This window comes from Lynx canadensis, chromosome F1 (assembly GCF_007474595.2).
Source record: "Lynx canadensis isolate LIC74 chromosome F1, mLynCan4.pri.v2, whole genome shotgun sequence".
Classification (NCBI taxonomy): Eukaryota; Metazoa; Chordata; class Mammalia; order Carnivora; family Felidae; genus Lynx; species Lynx canadensis.
Genome location: NC_044319.2, coordinates 47399062 through 47421264, shown reverse-complemented (window position 1 = coordinate 47421264; position 22203 = coordinate 47399062). Strand labels below are relative to the sequence as shown.

Below are 22203 nucleotides of genomic sequence, written 5' to 3'. Positions count from 1 at the left end.
AGATAAATGTCAAGCCTCAGGTGGCTTTACACAATTTGGGTATTCTTGGCCAACTGGTGGCTTTCTTTCAAGTAGCTTCCTCTTATCCTGTGGCTCCACCATATTCCATACAGATCTTTCGGGATCAACATTACCCTGCAACAGGACAAAGGAAGGGGAAACATGGATTGTAATTAATGGGAAGTTTTTATTAATGTAACCAGGAAATAATGTCCATTGATTTTGTTCATATTCCATTGGCTATGTCCAAAGTGTCTGGGAAATGTGGTCTATCTAGTTCTCTGCCTAGGAAGAAGAGGGAACTGGTTTGATATGCATCTGGTCCAGTGGTTCTCAAATTTTAGTATACATCACCTGGAAGGAGTGTAAAAACCAAGTCTGTTGGACCCCAGTCCCCGAGTTTCTCATTCAGGTCTGGAACGGGCCTACGAATGTGCATTTCTAATAAGTTCCCAGGAGATGCTGATGCTGCTGATTCAGGGGCAATGCTTTAGAATCCACTGAACTGATGTATGTTTGCTACACTTATTAACACATAACATAAGGACTATATTTCTTGAGAACTTCCAATCTTTCTTGGAGGGAGAGGAGAGAAAGGTTAGTTGACAGAGAGCCAGAAACTTGGCTTGTAACGAAGTGGGGCTCCGGAGTACAGGTGACCTGAATTCTGGTTTTGACTCTACTTAGCTGTGTGACCCTTGCAAGTAACTTCATCTTTCTTAACCTTAGTTTCCTGTGTATGAAATGGGAATATAATAATATCAATTCTGCTTAAAACAAGGCACTGTTGAAATCAACTGAGAGAAATAATGGGGTAAAAGAATGATCTTAAAAGCGGATTTCTGAAATCGCCTTTGGGTAAGAATCGTCTTTTGTAAGGAAGATATCTTGACAATTTCCTCGGGGGTGGAAGTGCAAGGTCTGAAAGGAGAAAAAAAGAAGTAAAACTGCTCTGAAAGAGAAATGGCTGGGAGTTTGGAACAAGTGAGCACCATAGAGAAGGGAGGGAACGAAGCAGAAGGGGCAGTGGTTTTCCCAAGCACCTTTTCGAATAGGGATAGCTACTGTTCAATTTTCAGTTGTTTGTGTTTCTGGCCGTAAAGCTTCTCTGTCTCCCTGAACTTTCAGGAAAATTGTAGCTGTTTTGTGGGTGGAAATCAGTGAAGAGAAGATGAGTTCTGTGTCTGGCTCGGTTCAGAGCAGAGACAAGAGGATGCCTAAGGTATAGGGGCAAGGCATGAAAGCCAAGAATGTGGAGGCAGGAGCTCCACGCTGGAGTCTGTCACAGACACCTAAGCCCCTGAAAACGTGGAAATGGCTCTATCTACAAAGTTTCATGAAGTTAGCATCTCAGACATTTGTGTAGGAAGGGCCTGGCACGAATGCTACAAATATATGATTAATTATTCTTGGACTTGCCAAAGGACATCTCTAATGATGACATTTAGAGTGGTATTGCTTACATTTTCAAGTATCTTCTTATTCATTCATATATTATTTACATTATTATGCTCTTCATTATACTTTCATCGGGCTTTTAAATTTTAAGTTTAGGTATGGATGAATTTTCTAAAAACTACAAAATTACCCAAATAGAAAAGATCGAATTTCAAGGTTAGGAAGTTCTTCTAATAATAATTTATGGCCCAAGTACAATGTGATGAAGTAAGGTATTGTGCATGTAGGTATCAACCTTGAGACTACTTTTGCTGAGTGTTGGATCAAAAATGGGGAAAAGCATTTCTAGCTTTAGTTAGAATTGCTCTTAGAATGTATTAATTATTATTTCTAAAAAATGGTATATTGTACGGGCACCTGGGTGACTCAGTTGGTTCAGAGTAGGACTTCTGCTCGGGTCATGGTCTCACGGTTCGTGAATTCGAGCCCCATGTTGGGCTCTGTGCTGATAGCTCGGAGCCTGGAGCCTGCTTCGGATTCTGTGTCTCCCTCACTCTTTCTGCCTCTCCAGCGCTCACACTCTGTCTTATCTGTCTGTCTCTCTCAAAAATAAATAAACATTAAAAAATTTTAAAATAAAAGAATGGTGCATTGTATATATTTCTCAGTGTAATGGCTTAATTTGGAGAGCTTCCATCTCATGTAAGATTTTTCATTTCCTTCTGAAATTATAAGAGCCTCTCCCTTAGTTTCTAAGACCATTGTAACACCCATAATGGTATAATTTATGAAAGGGTGTATATTTTGCATTTTCACCTTTGAGAGTTATTTTTCCCCAAGCTTCTCCTTTTTGGAGTGTTTGCAAAGCTCTGCAAATGACAAGCGCATCCACAATGCAAAGAATAATCTTTCTGTTGGGCTGTTCCTGGGGTAGTGATTAGCAGTATCTTCACTGAATATTTAGCTTCTTCAAAATTGCTTATCTGTGCTGGGGATCAGTGAAGGATCTGGGTGAGCTGTCACTACTTTACATAATTAAGTTTTTCTCACTGAAAAAAGAAAGTAACAAAATATGGAGTGAAAGAAGCCTAAGGTTGGGCTTTTAAAACATTTTCCTTTATGTTTGTTCCCCATTTAAAATAACCCGAAACAAAAGCAAAATAGTTGAGACTGAGGAGGAATTTTATGCAGATCAGTGAGGCTGACAGCTCACATTTTCTTGCAAAACCCTGAAGAATTTTCCTACGCAGACCCCTCTGCAGTCAGTGATAAACAGTAAATGCCATAAAGAAGACTATTTCCCATTGTTCAGTACTGACTGGTTTGGTGTGTGGGTGAGGGGAAGGACCGGGTAGAGGGACTTCCATTGCAGGGAAACTGAAGTCAGACAGAGACAGCAACTCAAATGTACTGAAATGATAGATAATTCAAGCTTCTCATATCACTTTAAATTAATACAAAATCATAGCACAGGATTTCTGCTTAATCTCATTTTTACTATGCAGAAAATACGCGCCAGAATTAGAATGAAATATACTCTTAATGCTTAGATGGGATGTCCAGTCACTGAGAATGTGTGGATGAACACTGACTTTGCTTGCTTAGCTGTGCATAATCCCTATTTGCCTCTCATTGGAGTGGGCTAGTGGGCCCAATGGGATCCCCTCCCCGGTATTTATTGAGCTCACTAATGTCTGGGGGGTGTCTTTCTCTGGTTCCTGTAATAGGGAAAATTGCATTTGCTTATCTATCACAAATGAAAATCACCTGGGGAATAGAAAGAGTATTTTCAATTCTGCTACCATTATTTCAGAAGCAATCAAATGCAGAGGGATGAAAGTCAAACATAGAGAAAAACACTGATAGATTGGGCAATCTGCATGGCTCTCTGGGACCATCATTATTTCAGTGTTCAAGAGGAAAATGCACATTTGAAAGATGGTAAATTCCATCGTATGCAATCAATCATTCATCTCCTATAGCAAAAATAATTGTGGAGGAGATAATAGTTCAGAATTTAACTATGGAGCCACCCCTGCTTCTTTGTTTGCTTGTTTGTTTCAAAAGATACCAAATGGTCTCTAACATTACGTGGACATTCCTGTCCCATTAGAATACGGCTCCTAGATGATTTTCAAATATTGGTATTCAGTCCCAATCACCTGCGAATGATGAGGTCAAAGTAAATCCCGCAGCCACAAAGAGCAAGATGCTTGACATTGCCTTTCTTCTAGGACATTTTGCCCTCTTATTCCAGACTTTAAAAATAGGTTATCTGTCTGCATTTTGTGCATTTTTTCTACCTTTATAATCTGAAGGTGATTTTATTAATACAGTAAATCTTGGTTGACTGATACTTTAGGAAGATGCTTTTTCTGGGTAAACTAAAAGCCTGACATGGCTCTTCCTGATGTTCTTAAATATTTTATTAGCAATGTCTCTCCACCCCCTTCCTATTCATAGTCTCCTTCAGTTTAATGATATAAAGCAGGTGGTAGGGTTGTCAAAACTAGGTTTCCATTAGAAACAATCTCTGAGAATGTGGTGTGTTTTCTTCCTTATTTTTCTCATTATTAGGTGTCTCAGACTCAAAAGGCTTATATGGCAGTTTAGTGAAATATACATCCTGCTTGAAACCAATGTTCTGAGAGTTTTCAAGCCATGAAAATCAGATATCATAGATTTTACATTTTTTTTTAACCATTCAGAATGTGGATTCTGGGTTTCTTTTTCTTCCCAATACTTTTAACAAAAAGCCCAATTTGCAACACCACCTCCCTCTCTTCCCCTTCTGGTACTGGATGGAACAGCATAAGTAAGGAAAGAACTTTGTTGTGATGTTGAGGCAAATTTACCCATCAGTCCTGATGTTTGGAGAAAAGCTATTTAGTTACTGACAACTTTTTAAATTATTGGTGGGTCAGAAATTTTATCATTCTTAACTTTCTTTGTAACCCTTTATCCCAAATAAATTGAGGTGGGATATTCAAATTATTATTTAGTAGAGGAAACTAGAAATAGCTTTTCCTGCTTTTAGCTTTTTTTCCAGGAGAGAATTAAAGAAAAGAAGGAGAAAGAAAGGTAGGAAGGTATAATGGGGATATGATACTTCAGGATCCCCTGCCTTGGAATGGGACAGAGAGTTAATAGGAGTGAGGAGAGGCCTATTCACTGCTTTATCTAAGGTGACCTGAAAGTTCCCATTCCCCCTCTTTCAAACCTTTTATTGACTGTAATTATGTACAGAAAAGGGCACATGTTGTTTAAGTACGTAGCCGGATGCATTTTCACAAATGATCACACCACGTAATCAACACCCAGAACAAAAAACAGACTTAACAGCTCCAGAACCACTCCTCATATATTCTTCCTGTTACCACCCCTCACTCCCAAGGGTAACTACCACTCTTAACTTCTAACAGCACAGGTTTGCTTTGCTTGATTTTGGTTATTTAATATAAACGGAATAATACCCCACGTACTCTTTAGTCTGGCTTCTTTTACTCAGTATTGTGTCTGTGAGATTCATCCACGTTGTTGCACAGAGCTTTAGCTCACTCATTCACCTGCTACCTTTTAACTATCTTAATTTGATACTATACTTGTGAATAGCCATTTTCTCAGAGAGAGGAGTGTGGTTAATTAAGAGCACGGAATCTGAAACTAGGATGTTTGTGATAAAAACCCAGTTCTTCTATTTATTAGACATATCATCTCAGGTAAGTTACTCAAGCATTCATTACCTTAATACCCTTATTTGTAAAATGGGGATAATAATACTATCTTCCTTATGGGGTGAGTCCTTAATGAGGTAGATATTAACTTGCAGTAAAATATTTACAGTATTTATCAGAGTGCCTAGCAAAAGGAGACAGCATTTGTAGGTCTAGGCTATGGCTAGTTCTCCAAGTCACACTTCATTTTCCTCCTTCTGTGTTGCTTCAATTCTCCACGCACAGAGTGGGGGAATAACATACGCTAACTGACCAAAAGTAGAAAAGAAGTGACTTTGATAGAAATAAAAGACGTTCTTGATATCATTTACCCTTTGATCCCACTCCATAATTTTTAAATTTTTTTTTAAGTTTATTTATATTGAGAGAGAGAGAGAAAGAGAAAGGGGCAGAGAGAGAAAGGGAGAAAGAAAATCCCAAGCAGGCTCTGCACTGTCAGTGTGGAGCCCAACACAGGACTTGAACTCACGAACTGTGAGATCATGACCTGAGCTGAAATCAAGAGTCAGATACTTAACTGACTGAGCCACCCAGGTGCCTCTCCATTAATTTTAGACCTAAGTACCTACATTTAGTTTTCGAAGGTTTATTGTTTAATTAAAAACTCTAATTACTCACTGGAAATCTAATAAATAATAACATTGAGTGTACAGTGATGAAAATTTAATTTGCTACAAAAACTTTTCTAATAAAATGATAGAGAGGTATTAGCTATAAGAAACTTCATAATGTTATGCTTTAATTTACTTCTCTGGCCCATTACTTACAGTTAGCATGAATAACCTAATACTGCCTTTGCAGTATTTGTGATTTGGAGTCTTTTATGGGAGGGTGGTGGTGGGGAAAAGGTGGTACCACAATCTGAATGATTGGAAGTAACAAAAAAAATTTCCATCTTCATTTCTCTTTTTTTTTTATATATATATGAAATTTATTGACAAATTGGTTTCCATACAACACCCAGTGCTCATCCCAAAACGTGCCCTCCTCAATACCCATCACCCACCCTCCCCTCCCTCCCACCCCCCATCAACCCTCAGTTTGTTCTCAGTTTTTAACAGTCTCTTATGCTTTGGCTCTCTCCCACTCTAACCTCTTTTTTTTTTTTTTCCTTCCCCTCCCCCATGGGTTCCTGTTAAGTTTCTCAGGATCCACATAAGAGTGAAACCATATGGTATCTGTCTTTCTCTGTATGGCTTATTTCACTTAGCATTACACTCTCCAGTTCCATCCACGTTGCTACAAAAGGCCATATTTCATTTTTTCTCATTGCCACGTAGTATTCCATTGTGTATATAAACCACAATTTCTTTATCCATTCATCAGTTGATGGACATTTAGGCTCTTTCCATAATTTGGCTATTGTTGAGAGTGCTGCTATGAACATTGGGGTACAAGTGCCCCTATGCATCAGTACTCCTGTATGCCTTGGGTAAATTCCTAGCAGTGCTATTGCTGGGTCATAGGGTAGGTCTATTTTTAATTTTCTGAGGAACCTCCACACTGCTTTCCAGAGCGGCTGCACCAATTTGCATTCCCACCAACAGTGCAAGAGGGTTCCCGTTTCTCCACATCCTCTCCAGCATCTATAGTCTCCTGATTTGTTCATTTTGGCCACTCTGACTGGCGTGAGGTGATACCTGAGTGTGGTTTTGATTTGTATTTCCCTGATAAGGAACGATGCTGAACATCTTTTCATGTGCCTGTTGGCCATCTGGATGTCTTCTTTAGAGAAGTGTCTCTTCATGTTTTCTGCCCATTTCTTCACTGGGTTATTTGTTTTTCGGGTGTGGAGTTTGGTGAGCTCTTTATAGATTTTAGATACTAGCCCTTTGTCCGATATGTCATTTGCAAATATCTTTTCCCATTCCGTTGGTTGCCTTTTAGTTTTGTTGGTTGTTTCCTTTGCTGTGCAGAAGCTTTTTATCTTCATAAGGTCCCAGTAATTCACTTTTGCTTTTAATTCCCTTGCCTTTGGGGATGTGTCGAGTAAGAGATTGCTACGGCTGAGGTCAGAGAGGTCTTTTCCTGCTTTCTCCTCTAAGGTTCTGATGGTTTCCTGTCTCACATTTAGGTCCTTTATCCATTTTGAGTTTATTTTTGTAAATGGTGTGAGAAAGTGGTCTAGTTTCAACCTTCTGCATGTTGCTGTCCAGTTCTCCCAGCACCATTTGTTAAAGAGGCTGTCTTTTTTCCATTGGATGTTCTTTCCTGCTTTGTCAAAGATGAGTTGGCCATACGTTTGTGGGTCTAGTTCTGGGGTTTCTATTCTATTCCATTGGTCTGTGTGTCTGTTTTTGTGCCACCATCTTCATTTCTCTACCCTACTTACCTTCCTCTCCTTCTATTTCCACTTCCTTATGCCCACGTCCAGGAAGAGCTGGGAACAATGGTGCAGTATCATTTAGTGTAAAAAAATACATTAATAAATGCTAAATTATTTATTTCTTCTTCTTTTCTCTCTCTATTTCCTCTACTAGCATCAGACTCAGGAGAGAGAGTCTCGTGGACTTGAAAAAGTGTGAAGGCAACTGTAATGCTTTTTCTTTTTTTTTTTTTTTTTTTCAACGTTTATTTATTTGTGGGACAGAGAGAGACAGAGCATGAACGGGGGAGGGGCAGAGAGAGAGGGAGACACAGAATCGGAAACAGGCTCCAGGCTCTGAGCCATCAGCCCAGAGCCTGACGCGGGGCTCAAACTCACGGACCGCGAGATCGTGACCTGGCTGAAGTCGGACGCTTAACCGACTGCGCCACCCAGGCGCCCCTGTAATGCTTTTTCTAAGAAAGACTTTAGAATGTGTATAGATATTTTATTATTTAAATTGGACATCAAATTTCCTCAGTATATTGCTTGTGTTTTGTTATTCCTAGCAACTTGGGTCTACAAAAAAATGATGTTCTAAATGCCATCAGGTATTCCATTTTCCTAAGAAAGTAGTTCAAGAAAGTTCAGACAAAAATTACATTGTTCTGTTTATTGCCTTAATCTAAAAATTCTTTGTATTTCCCACTTCATTGATATATAGTGTGTGAACCCAGAATTTCTAGAAGATATAGGACACAGATATTATAAAGTTTTAAGGGTAACTATCTTACAGAAAAAATCTTGACCTGGTTCTAAAATCTGAAATTACAGTGTTTCAATATTATAGTTTACCTTGAAATACAAATCACTGAGCATTTTGGTCACAGTAAATAAGTAACTACGTTGGTCTCATGAACTCCTCCTCATGTCACAAGGTAGTAAGTGTGTCTATAGACACACATGATGCTAGTAAGCTTAGTTTTGAGTAAGTTTATCTATATTGAACAAATTTTCAATATTTGAATAAGTTTCCTGGAAATCAACCCAAGGGTGGGTGGGGGGAATAAAAATACAAATTAACTGTGTCATGTAATTGTATAGAATTCCCATGATCCTAGGGTCCCCTTTAGTATTTAAAAATGAAATTTGATCAGTGATATTAAAAGCATGTTTTGGGGTCATATATTTTTGTTTTTGCTTCACACACTTATACCATTATCCATTCCTTTTAAAGTTTCTCCTCAGCTAATGTTTATGTGTATCTGTTTGGGTGGACAAAACAATGTATGGCCTTTCCCACACTAGTGGATTAGCCCTAAGGGAATATCACTGGAGCTATTTCAGAGAAGTTAGGGTGGGGTGACCCTGGTGTTTCTGGGATGGTCCAATTTGGGCACTGAAAGTCCCATGTCCTGGGAAACCTCTTGGTCTGGGAAAACTGGGATGGTTGGTTACTCAGATCTTTTTACCCTCCAACATCTCTACCACTAGCCTGTCACAGAGTCTGAAATGGATCCTTTAGACTGAGTGCTGTGTTTTCAGCAATCTCATGTTAAAATGTAAATATACCAAGGTAACTGATTAATATTGGTTTTCATCATTTATTTTTTACCGAGTGTATGTTTATCAGCCACATGGCTTCCACTTCAGAGAGCAGAGAGCTGAGCCAGGCAGAAGAGTAATTATTCATAGTGGGGAGAAAAGGAAAAGAACAACCATTTGTTAAGGACCTACTGCGTGCTGAGGAGTTTGGTGGGCTCTTAATGGAAACAGAAACAAGGCAATAGCCTCTAAAGTGGATGCAATATTGGGTTGGAGAATGGGAAAGATGAAGAGTGAATCCTCCAAAAGAAGAAAGTCATTACTTGCCTGAGTGAAGATACACCTGTGGTTGAACATAGATCTGCTCATTGGCTCCGCATCTTTCTGACAATATAATTGGCACCCAAAGTTTTAACCTCCAACACTGAAATCCTCATCACTAAAAGTGGGATATGATACTTTCCTAATAAGATTCTGTGTTTTGTGAAAATTAAATGATATAAGGCGCGTAAAATACTTAGGGTAATGCCTACTACCTAAAAAAGCAGTATATAAATAGAAAGTGTTACTTGTGTTGCTGTTAGTGTATTTGCTCAGGGACACCCTGCTCAAAAAGCTGTGGCTTCTGAGTTGGTGACATTCATGGCCACTTTCAAGAGCGTATCATTCCTTTGTCTCTTTGACATCTAGGCTATTTGATGCCTTTGCTGGAAACTGCTGGATTTATTGTTCCATATGTGTGGATATGGGTATACAAATAGGAAAAAAAAAAAACCCGCACAGCTAAAAGCAATTGGATTTGTTTATAAAGTCGTAATCACAGGAGCATTGTTTCTCTTCTGTGCCTCATTCTGGGTCCTATTCTATTAAATTTCTCTCAGGCATCAATTCATTGCCTTCAATTTTTATGGGTTTTAAGTCATATAGAAGGTGCTATATAAATGCAAAATAATAAAGAAGGAGAACAATTTTGGGCATTTCCATGTGCACACTATCAAAAGTACTACAAAAAAATTCTTCATTTTCCTCCACAAAGCTCTGCCTGAACATTATTTATGGTAGTAGCAAAATAGTCAACATGGAATGAGAATTCGTCCAGCTAAAACATCTGAGTTATTCATAGGTGAACCAATGGCCTAAACTGTCATTACATTTCATGAGCAGCATTCCAGTGATAGAGTCATACAAAATTGAAATTGTAATGAAATGTAACTTTCCATGTATTCATGGATTTAAAAGGAAAAAAAAGAATACCATTTCCTCCAATGGGTGTCAATTTAAAGTACAGTTTCCTATTTTTTTATTTAGGTACCTACTAAAGACAGTACAATATCTGTGACAATATGAGAACTTTCTTAATCTACTTTTATTCCCTAAATAAGTATAGATGTGAACACTTGAAATTCATCTTTACAGTCTTGATATAAATGTAAAGAGCAGAAAATCACACATTGTCAAATATGTGAGGTATAGCAAAGCATAGTCAGTATGATCCCCTCATGTTACAAGTGAGAAATTTGCTTTGAGTCTGCATACACAGATGACACATCTAATTTTTTAATTTCAATTCTTTTTCCATTACATGTTTTTAAAGGAAAAATCTCAGCAAACTGTATTGTAATAGGTTCTAAGGAGAGAGGGGGGAATAGAGAAGTGCCTTCCAAAATGCTAAAAAGGCCCAATAGTTCTGATAATTTTAAAATGCTGGTAAAATACAGATATAATCAATATTATCAGGATGACCATAAAGAGGTTGAGCAAAGTAACTTTTGGAATAGATTCCAAACTGCCTAACAATGACCTTCTATTCAACGCTGGCAAAAATTCTAAGGAAATGATGTATTACATTATTTACCTGGTAAACTATGGGGATACTGATTTTTTTCCCCCTAGAAAACAAAGCAGTAAAAGCAATGATTAATTAAGCCTCATTTATTTCTGGTTACTCACCCTAGTTAGTTTAGAGTTTCTCAAAATGAGGTCTCTGGACCACCAGCATCAAAATCAGTGTAGTGCTTGTTAAAAATGCAGGTTCCTGGGCCATTCTTCAAACCTAGTGGATTGCAGTATCTGAGGGATGGGGCTTGAGAATCAGCCTGTTAGTAACTTCCCTGGATGATTTTGAAGTCAATAATACTTTAGAGCTCTATCTAAGTATTACTCTTTTATGCTTGATTAATGGTTTGATAAAGTAAAAGACGATCTTATGCATTACTTAGGGTTAGTGCTATTTGAAAAGGTGGCTGTACTAAGTGTTCTTTGCAGGGGATTTTTGGTTCTATCATATGGAATAAATATTTCATTTTATGTGGCAGCATCTGAAAAGCCTACCAAAGAAATTTCTTGGAACACAAAGGTTGAGCCTATAAAGTGTGGCACTGTTGAGGTAGTTCTTTTGCATAAACCACTGGGATTTGAATAATGGACATCATGTCTGCTAGAATTTGTAGAATCAATAGGCTTACTCAGAGATGGAAAAATGATGCCATCAAGCAGGAATTGGCAAATTTATTCTGTAAAAGGCCAGATAAATATTTTAGGCTTTATGGGTCATACTATCTCTGTTGCAACTACACAACTCCTTTGCTGTAGTATGAACACAGTTATAGATTTACATAAATGAATGAACATGACTGTGTTCCAGTAAAACTTTATTTACAAAAGTTTTATTCACTGTCTGTATTTGGCCTGTGGACCATACTATGCTGATCCCTATCAGAGAATATTTAATGTGCAATTCAATCAATACTTATTTATTAAAAATTTTTTTAAAATGTTTATTTATTTTACAGAGAGAGAGAGACTGAGCATGAGCAGGGGAGGGTCAGAGAAGGAGACACAGAATCCAAAGCAGGCTCCAGGCTCTGAGCTGTCAGCACAGAGCCTGATGCGGGGCTTAAACTCACGAACTGTGAGATCATGACCTGAGCCGAAGTTGGACACTCAACCGACTGAGCCACCCAGACACCCCTAATTCAATAAATATTTAAATTAAGAAAGCACAAAGCACAAATATTGAATAAATTTTGATAATCTGTATTTATATGAGAATGTTGATAAAATAGGTAAAATGAAAAATATGGATATGGCATTTCTTTTGCTTTCTGTCCTTATTTGTGATCCATTGTCCTTTTCATGGGTAATAAAACAATTTGATAGGTTCTAAATATAGCCATAGATTGACCTATCATCAAGAGGTGAAGTCTGTTTCCACAATTCTTTAAATTTGACCTGTGATTTGCTCTGTCCCATAGAATGCAGCAGAAGTGATATTTTTCCAGTTCTAACCCTAGGCCTTGAGAAGTCGTGAAGCTTCCATTCTCATTCTAGAAATGATGACAGAGAGTGAAAATCCATGTGGACGGGGCGCCCAGCTGCCTCTGCCTTCCCAGCCATCTCAGTTGAGGCCCACACCTGCGAGTGAACCCAGCTGAGAACACAGTAAACACAGCCCAAATTACCAAGTCACAGAACAGTGAGTTGAATCATTGTTCCTGTTTTAAGCTGCTACCTTTCAGTATGTTTTATTAAGCAGCAGTAGATAACAGACACAAATAGCAGCAAGATCATGAGCTGAGCATGAAAGATGGAGGCTGTGTTTGAAGGTTAAAGAGAAGCCCGAAATGGAGAGGGTTTGAGATGGTGTATCTATGTATCCTGGGGAAATATAGTAGGGCTGCTGGAGAGCATGAGGACTTCATCTGAGGTGAGTGAACTCAAAGTGAGGTCTATTAGAATGGTTATGTGGGGTTTTTTTTGTTTTTTGGTTTTTTTTTTTTGCAGTAATAGTCCAGCTGTGCTGGTTCAGGCAACAAGTGGAGAGTTGGATTTAATTGTGTGTGTATGTGCGGTGTGTGTGATGTTTGAGCAGGTGAGCATGATGAAAAGAGAGAGGAAGGTGAGATATGGGCTTATGCAAGGGGGTGATACCAATAATAAACTGGGTACAGAGGAAATGAGGATATAGTGACTGTGAGGCACCTTAAAAGGATCGCTGGATTATTGGACACTTTGGAGTGGTAGCAAAGAACTGTTGGAAGAGTTCTAGAGGTAATGAGCTGGAAGGATAGCAGCTGGTTTCCAGGGAGTACCTAGTTTAAATTAAAACTATGGGAGGTGGGGATGGTGGTTTTTCAATGAGCCAATTTGGTCCAGCTGAACCACCTTACCTTCTGGCGTGTTTGTATTTAGGGGGAGGGTGGGATCAAGGCAACAGTCATCTTGTTTTTATGCTCAAAAACAGGGTGCGTGCTTTGTAGCTCATGTACATTGTTGCCTGTTTGCTGGGTTAGCTCACTGCTTTGGGCAGCAGCTAGACTGCCACCACAACACCCCCTGGATTCTCCTTCAGCTTCTCCATCCCTTGGGTCAGGTATGTGTCTCACTCCTTCATGGAGGGCCTCAGTATCTCCAGCAGCAAGGTGCCCAACTTAAGGTTGGAAGTGGTGAGAGACTGAAATGGCTTCCCATCTGTCCTTGTGGGTTCTAATTTGTTTTCTCTCCATTTTTATATTCTTCCTTTTTAACTGCCTGCCCTGTGGACAGTTCTAGCATTGGACATGAAGATAACAGCCTTACCGAAGGTGAGTAACCAGCTCCCATTTCTGTTCTATTTGTTAAATTTTTAGTGGTTCTGTTTCTCTGGTTGATATAGACAGCTTATGGTTTCAGTTTTTGGTATTGCTAAGTTCTCAGGTATGAACACCTGAGTGGATGGGTAAGACAAAGTAGACAACAGGATCCTTGAAAGAGAGGTCCTGCAATGGAAATGAGCTTTGTGGATATTGAACTCTCTAAGAATTAGGACCAAAATAGTATTGGAAAGAATGGTATGGAGCCTAGAAGCCAAAATCCTCGAGGACTGAGCAGGCCTCCCTGAGACTGTTTATAGCTGCTGTAAGGAGGTAAAATAGTTGGTGCCATCTGATGGCATAAATGCTCAAGGTGAGAGGGCAAGCACTATGTCACTGATGTAGACTACACACAACCCAGTGTTGGAGGAAACTTACAGTGAAAACGGAAGAGTAAACATGTTGCCAAGTCCTGCCCCTCTTTTCTGTGAAGTCCCTTTCTCAGCAGATTTAGCCCTTCTCTGTTCAGGTTGTACTGAGACTTTAATTATTCGCCTGGAGGGGAATTTGGGATTTACTCCCAGGGTAAGGTGAATCTAGATAATAGAAAGTGAAGCAGGAGAAGTATTAAGTAATCTTGAGACCAGCTGAATCCAATGAGAGGTGTATGCGGGCATCTTGCTTCAAGAGGGTAGGGGACTATCTATCCTAACTTTCCAGTTCCCTGTACGTTAGTCAAGCCCTGTGCACTGTCCTGTGTTTCCCAGTTCCTTACAGGTGCTAATCCTGAGAGCAGTCCCTAGGAAACCTGCATGCACATGTGTTTCTTAGAGACACCGACTAATTATCCCCTTTTTGAGATACTGCCTTCTCTTTGCTGCTGGGATACCATTCTCTTAAGTCTTGCCCTGCCACACTAGCTGCTCTTAAAATTATTTTCAATTTTTTTTTCCTGGTCTCTCTGGCTTTTAAACATTAGATCTTTTTTTTCCCCCCCCGCACTTACGTGAAGTGATCTCATCCTGACTCACAGTTTTAAATACTTTCATACACACACACACACACACACACACACATGGGACTGAAAGAACTTGGATTGCTATGTCAAGGCTAGGAGTCCACTTTGGAGGTTAACCATCATGAATTTAAAATGAGACCAGTCGGCAAGATTATGTATTTTTTTCCCCTAGCCATATGATCAGTTGTCTGATCATACATAGGCATTCATTCACTTATGTATTCGTTCAATAAGTACTTGTCTAGTTTCTTCTTTGTGTCAGGCATTTATCTAGGAAGAAACAACAGAGACCAAAATAGGCTAAAACCCCTGGCTTTGTGTAATTTATTTCTGGCACACAAGTTCCAGTCCTCAAAAGTCCTTATTGGCTAGTGGGTGATACACAAAAATTCCTTGAGTCTTAGTTTTTGAAACTGTTGATTGGAGAGAATAATCATCATCTTCCAGGTGTGCTGGGAAGATTAAATAAGATAAGAAAGTGCTTAGAATCTTGTTCTACACATAGTAGTTCAACAAGTGGTGATCCCTTTTAAGCAATACCTTGGCTCATACCTTGTTATAGTTTTAGAAAGATTTAGTTGCCTCTTACAACTCTGAATTGGGATTTCAAATGTCCTTAACCCATGATATTTATTTCACCGTAATAATGAAAAAGATGAGTTCATTCTATCAGTAAATATTTAATGAGCCCTTACTTTGTGCTGGGCACACAGTAACAGTGCAATTTTTTATTCTCCATTTCTTGCTGCAGGTGGATTGACTAGTAAAGATGCGTTCTACCCTAGAGCATGTTAAAAGAACACCATTCTCGACATTTGATGATTCTTTTTCCTGTAACTGCCCTTGAATAGCCAGTTATGTTGAAAGAGGTTTCTTTTCCTGAACTCTCTGGAATTTACACAATCTGTACTTCAAACCTTAGCCTTATCCTAATCTTCTCCCATCCAGAGCCTAAGATCTTAAAATTAGTATCACTCTCTTTTGAGGTAAAATTTAAAATAACATACAGTTTCACTGTGGTTTCAAATTTCTGGGGTTATTTTCAACTAGTTTTTTTGTAATACTAGTTGGTAAACAAACCTAAACTGCTTTTGGGTTAATCCCTTCTCTCCTTTTATTTTTGCTTTTACTTCCTCCTCCTCCTTGCTGCCTTTTGGGGATTTTCCATAGGTCCTTCTCTGTTGTTTTTCATTCCATCCGTTCCTGCCTCCCCAGTGCTGTTTTTCCCTCTTTCCACAAATCTGCTTTTCTACTAAATTTGTTTCCCAATCCCATCTGTTTTCCAGTCAGCTTTCTGTCTTCGACTCTGGGTATCCAGCTCATTCTTGCTCATGTTCTTTACCTGCCCCGTGGCCTACTCTCCTTTTCTTTTCTCTGGTCACCCTTCCTCTCTGTCCCTCTTTCAATTACTGCTTTTAATTAGGGCTACTGTATTGCAGAGGGATAGGAAAGTATGAAACATGGACACGAAGGAGCCTTGGGTTTTTAAGCTTTAAAGCTTTACTCTTTTATTTATCTTTGTCCTTTGGATCTGAAGAGTCTGCTTCTACTTCTAGTTTCCATGGGTGTGAATATCCACCTTCTGCTCCCTTTGCTCTGTGGAAAGGATCTGAGCTAAAGTCTCCAAAGACTTCTTTATTGCCAGAGGTAAAGGTCATTCCTCCTGAAGATCATGCCACATTTTCAATAGTTGTTCTAGCATCCTCTTAATCTCTGTGCTGTCCTCTTTTTTACCTTGTTTCTTCCTGCCTTGACTCAAACTGTAATTTGAATACTGACAACACCCTTGAGCTATAGGTCAGGATTTCCATATTTATTAACATTTCTGTTTGAAACAGTATGATTTCCTTTTGGTTTAGACCTAATTGCTTCTATAGGTTACTCTTTAGGCTTTGTGTTAATTAGTGAGTACATAATGCATGTGGCTGAAATCTCTAGGACATTTTGTGGTTTTTGTTTTTGTTTTTTTGGTGACTTTTACGTTGAGTTTGTAACTTATCTCACAGCAAAATGCATGGCAGTGTTAGCTTTAAGGACAGGGCTGGGGCCAGCGTGTAAGCAGAGAAGGAACTGAACTAATGATTCTCTATTGCTTTTTCTTTTCTGATCATCTGGATTCACTCTTTTTTTTCTCCAGAAGATGAGAAAAGAAGGAAAAGGAAAAAAAGAGAAATAGAAAGATGGATAGGCAGGCGGCTGTAGGAGTTTTTCAATTGTTCAGATGAAGGGGGTAAATAGATTATAAATAACTAGTCCACATTTTCCTTCCCAATGTGCTACCTCAGTCCCTTAAAAGGATTCTTTTAGTGCTGACCCCTTCTAAGGGCATGTTGGCCCAGAAACCACCACCTTTCATGGAAAAAACATGGTCTCTACAAGTGAGATTAGGGACCAAAATTTAGAGTTTACTAGCTACATAGATAAAAAATAGACTTTAAAATGTCTAATTGCCTAATCATTTGCTGTTAGATAATTGGAAACAGATGCTATAGCTCCAAGGTGGTCCTGTATCTTCCTTATAAAAGTCAGATGAGACCTGCATCATAGGAGTACCTAGAAAGCAGGTGTATGATCCAGATGAGAAGGGGCTGTGTAGAGATTTTTGTCAGCAAAGTATAAATTTATGACAGCTGATGGGAGATTGTTGTTTCTTAAGTAGATTCAAACTGCAGAATTTAAATACTGATAGTTTTGACTACTCAACAATAGAAACCAACATTTAACCAAAGCAATGAAGCAGGGAAGAGGTTAAAAAAAATCATTAGCTTTCGTTTGGTCCTGGGTTAGCAAACTTCTTTTCCAGCGGGGTAAGCCAGATAGTAAATATTTAAGGCTTTGCAGATCATGTGGTTTCTGTCACAACTACTTAAACAATATGCACATTTGTAGAGTTCTTAGAACATTGTAAATTTCAGATTTTATTATGAGTATTCTGGTGGCAGCTAATACAGACAAGTTACTCGGTTTAAAAATGAAAAGCCTTCCTAGGGCATTTCTTTACACATTAATTTTTAAAATATGTTGGAAGCTACCTAAATGAATGGGCTGCTCTCTTCAAATCTGGGATTTCCTTGGTAGAGCCATATGGAATAGAATATGCTCCAAAGAACTTTCTGAATAAATGATTCCTTTTCCTATACCTATCAGAATGTTCCTCTGTAATTGGCTATGTTACTTCAATATTGAAGGCCAAATCAGGAGATTGTACTGTTTCATTTTCATACGAACAATATGGATCATGGTTTTTCATGGTGTCCAGCTGTTCCGGGGGGCATTTTCTGGTGACTTTTAAAAAGTATACTTGAGTGTTTAACTCTCATGCTTAAAAAATTTTGGGAATAACCTAAAAATGTGATTCACAGATCATGACCCTTAGAATTCTAATCAGGGGCGCCTTGGTGGCTCAGTTGGTTAAATGTCTGATTTCAGCTCAGGTCATGATCTTATGGTTCCACTGCTTGAACCCCATGTCAGGCTCTATGCTGATAGCTCAGAGCCTGTAACCTACTTCAGATTCTGTGTCTCCCCCTCCCCCCCCCCTCTCCCCCCCCTCTCCCCCCCCTCTCCCCCCCTCTCCCCCCCTCTCCCCCCCTCTCCCCCCCCTCTCCCCCCCTCTCCCCCCCCTCTCCCCCCCTCTCCCCCCTCCCCCTCCCCCTCCCCCTCCCTGCTCCTCCCTCATTTCTGTCTCTCACTGTCTAAAAAAAATACAGTAAAAAATTAAAGAATTGTAATCAAATTTATTTACCATATGTAGAGTCATTGGTTAAATAGGGAAAATAAGATTTTTAATCTAAATGAATTTGTCAAGGACTCTGCTTTCTAGTGCAGAACAATGCGCAGGACTATAAGGGCTACTGTTCTATATGCTAACTAAGATGTAAATTAAAAAAAAAAACATGATTTCTCTTAAAAAAATAAGTGCTACTGTTGGCTAAGGGGAAGGAAACAAATTCAAAATTTTCTAGGACCTACTCAAAAGGTATTATTTTAAAGATTCTATCTGTGTCTACCTATCTGAATTCTTACTACTGTGTCATATTATACTGGAAAGAAAGTTAAAATGTGTAGTAAAGTTTAACATGGTGCTAATTCCATTTTTCATGTGCTGTTTCCCCCCCAGGGAAATTCTACCATTTTATGATGAGTCTTCAAAGGCATCCAAACACAGGTACAGTAAAATCACTTCTTACCCCTCCAGCCCCCAGCTAGCCACTACTCCCTCTTCCAACCTGGACTGAGGTCTGGGAATTGGGGCTGATCAGTGTTACAGTGATACCTATTTTACTGACTACTACTTTCAGTTCTTGAGCGTTGGCTGTTTGTGCTTGCTTTTGTGCATGGGTATAAATGAAGGAGCAGTGAGGGTTGACCTAAGGGAAGGTATGAAGTACTTGGTGTGGCCTCAACTCTCTTTTTAGTTGCTTCCTTCAACTGTTCCTGGAGTGTTCGTCTACCCTCTCCCCTCCCCCACAAAGTCTTGAATTGAAGGACTAATTCTCCTTAGAATTGGAGAATGGTAAGGTTTCAAGCTGCTGTTGGAGCAAATTTTGGAAGGGTGTCCTTTCTCAGGCTCTAAACAAATGTGGTCACTTGAGTTGATGTTAATATTGCTTATCAACATGACAGGCAGGAATGTGGTCTTATCTTCAGAGTGGCGTGAAAAGCCCAACCTGTTTTAAATAGCTTTTTGACTTTTTTGACTTGTAATATGGTTTTTTGATCATTAGAATTTGTGATATATTCTCATTCAACATACCTCAACGATCACAGGTGAATTATAATAATTACACACAACCTCCTTGATTTAGACTTAGTCTCCTAAATAGAGAAAGTTAGGTCTCAATTGATTCAAATGAAGAAATGGTAATAATCAGTTTTAGAAAAGCATAATGAAGCATCTGCAAAACACTTAGTACAAATAATGGGCTAAATAATAATGTATCTTAACAGTGCTAGGTATAAATTATAAAAAGATTTGACCAAAAAAAAAAAAACCCACAATGTTTTATAGTTTTGTTATCTTAATGGAAACCACTTATAGCAAATGACTACAATTTGCATTTTGGTCCCAATGCTATAAAGTGACTTATCAAGAAGTAAGAATGCATTATTTCTCTTAAATTCAGTTTTTGTATTTGTGTTGTAAGCAGCCCACAAACTTTCAAGCAACAAACGTGCAAGCTGAAGAGAAATCATTTTTTTTCCTGTAGAAAATCTAAATAATGAACTCTCAAAAATGCAGATATGCCTGCACTCACAAACTTTGCTCCTTTCCCTATGCAGTTTCTCTTCTTCATGGGGCCTAATGATGGAAACCGAAAGAGAACCAGATCTTTTTTAGAATATTAAATGCCAAGGCACATCAATAAATATTAAATAATAAATGCCTAAATGATATTGTACTAGACAGCATTCCATGAGGGAAAAATGATAGGTCAAGCGTAGTGCTTGTCCTAAAATAGGTACAGAAGTAAATAACAATACAAGTTAATATAACTTCTAGCTAAAGGCAACAGAGAAGAAATGTCCTTGGGCAATTATAATTTATAATTAATACCCAGTTGAAATCTACAGATAATTTCTTACCAGAATTAAGTCTTGTGGCTGGGTTATTCAGATTTGAATTTCTAGATGTGAGAACCTTATATCCTTGCATTATGTGGAGATACCAGAAGACGAGGTTCGTATTTTTCTGTAAAACAGGCTTCTCTGTTCTGCTGTGTGGCTGAATGACGCTTCTTTTCTTTGTCTTGGTAGATGCAGGAGATTGGCTTTATTCCTTTAAGACTTCTCATGTTATTTATTTGATGTCAAGGTATTGCAGGAATGCCCACCCTGCCCCCAGCATTTTATTGCCACTGTGAGCCCCTTGGGCAGGATCAGCACTATTTCCCCAGGGTGCTGCTGTCTTCTGCGGATGCTGGCCTGTGCCCCGCCTGCCATCCCTGGAGGGGCAGCAGGGACCTTTATAGAGGCAGACAGGCCTCCCAGGGGTCAGAGATGGGCAGTTGGCAGCCCGTCCCACCCCCAGAGGGCCCGCAATGAGGTGGGACCAGGTAGCAGAGGGGAGGGCAGGGCTGCATCGTAGTGAGCCCGCAGTGGTCTTGGACGTGCGCGAGCACGTCAATGCTGCGGCTGCGCAGGGTGAGCGTCAGCCACGTGACCAGAATGCAGTCGTAGCCCCAGCTCAGCATCCCCGACCAGGAAGGCCCAGAGGTGGAACATGCGCAGAGGGATGCTCACCAGGCACTGGTAGAAGACCGCAGAGGCCGGGAGCACCCCAGTCATGCCACACGTTCGCTGCCGCCTTGGAGCCTGGGCTTGGGAGGTGTCTGATGTGCTTAGTAGCGCTAGTGTGCACGCGGACAGTGCAGTTCTGCCAGATGCAGGTGATAGGCTGGGAGTCCCACCGTTCCTGCGGCTGGAACTCCTTGTTGGTAGTCTGAGCTCGGCCTTGGCCTTCTGGAAGGCGTAGAGAAGAGTCACGGTGAGCCAGATGAGGCGGTCGGGGATTGCCAGCTTCAGGAGACGCTCTGTGATGGGTGAGTAGTCCATATTCTTGAAGGGCTTCATGGAGGGGGAAATGGGCTTTTGTGTCTATTGGGTGGAAGCAGGGCCTGATTTGTCTTCGGAAGATGATACCTGGCTTGCCCCTGGTCCACGTGGCCTGGGTGGGACAGATCTGCCTACAACTCCAGGCCTAAGTCCGTTCAACCTCGATCTTTTGGCAGTATCGGGAAAAGGTGTGCTCTTTCTGCTGGGCTTGCTGAACTGGTGATCTGTGAGCTTGCAGTTGTCATTAATTTCATTCTCACCTTGTTGGGAAGGTCCACTTAATTGTAGTGGACACCAGCAGAGAGGTGGGAGACGTGTTTCCCAGCATATGGACCTCTAGACTGACCCACTCTTGCACTTGTTAAGTAAATAGTGAACAAATTTCTTTTCAAATAATCTGGTGTTTAGGGATAGGGTTTCTGTCACTTGCAATTTATCCATTTTAGAGCTCTTTCTTTAAAGGTTTAAGGTGGAAATTATGCTCTTACTTGATGAATTATTTTGATGCCCTGTGGGAGACAGACATAATCTTAAATCCTAGAACTTATGTGAGTTCAGTGTGAAATTTTAGATAAGCTGAACACCATTTTAGAAATTTTTTCAAACATTTATATATGGAGTAATTGTGAATAGATGTGTTTTGTACTTCCTACTCAGAAGTGGAAATTTTGTTCAAAACTCCTCACACACTGTAATTCAATCTAGTTCTATTGGTGAGAAGTATACAAAACTTATTCTAATAAGCCTATAATTTCTAGTTACACATTTCAAATCCTCTTTCTCACCCACCTCATTATATATAAACTATTGAGAAAATAATTTTCTCAAGCTTAGCATAGATACTTTAGTATTTCTCTCTCTATATTATGCTGATGTGAATATAAGCACATTAATCCTTTCAAAAGATATTTAAATTAGCTAAACTTGCCTGAAAAGGAACATTTTTCAGGAAATGTTTTAATGTCAAAAATAAGTTCGGTATCTTATTTAACAATAGGCATCAACAATGTAACATATTTTTTAGTAAAGAAAGGGAAATACAGTGACTTTAAAATACCTTTTATCTGTCGAGCATTT

General features: G+C 39.4%; 1 long non-coding RNA gene across 2 annotated transcripts in view; it reads left to right on the top strand.

The window, feature by feature from the left end:
* Positions 1-22203, top strand: part of LOC115505094 — a 379384-nt gene that overhangs the window by 5383 nt on the left and 351798 nt on the right. The window contains exons 3-5 of one of the 2 annotated variants that reach the window (XR_004343095.1): positions 12264-12457; positions 13528-13565; positions 18692-18739. This is a non-coding gene — a long non-coding RNA (uncharacterized LOC115505094). Of the gene's footprint in view, positions 1-12263; positions 12458-12537; positions 12689-13527; positions 13566-18691; positions 18740-22203 lie in introns of those variants that run through there. The other variant, XR_003965916.1, reaches the window with a different exon arrangement.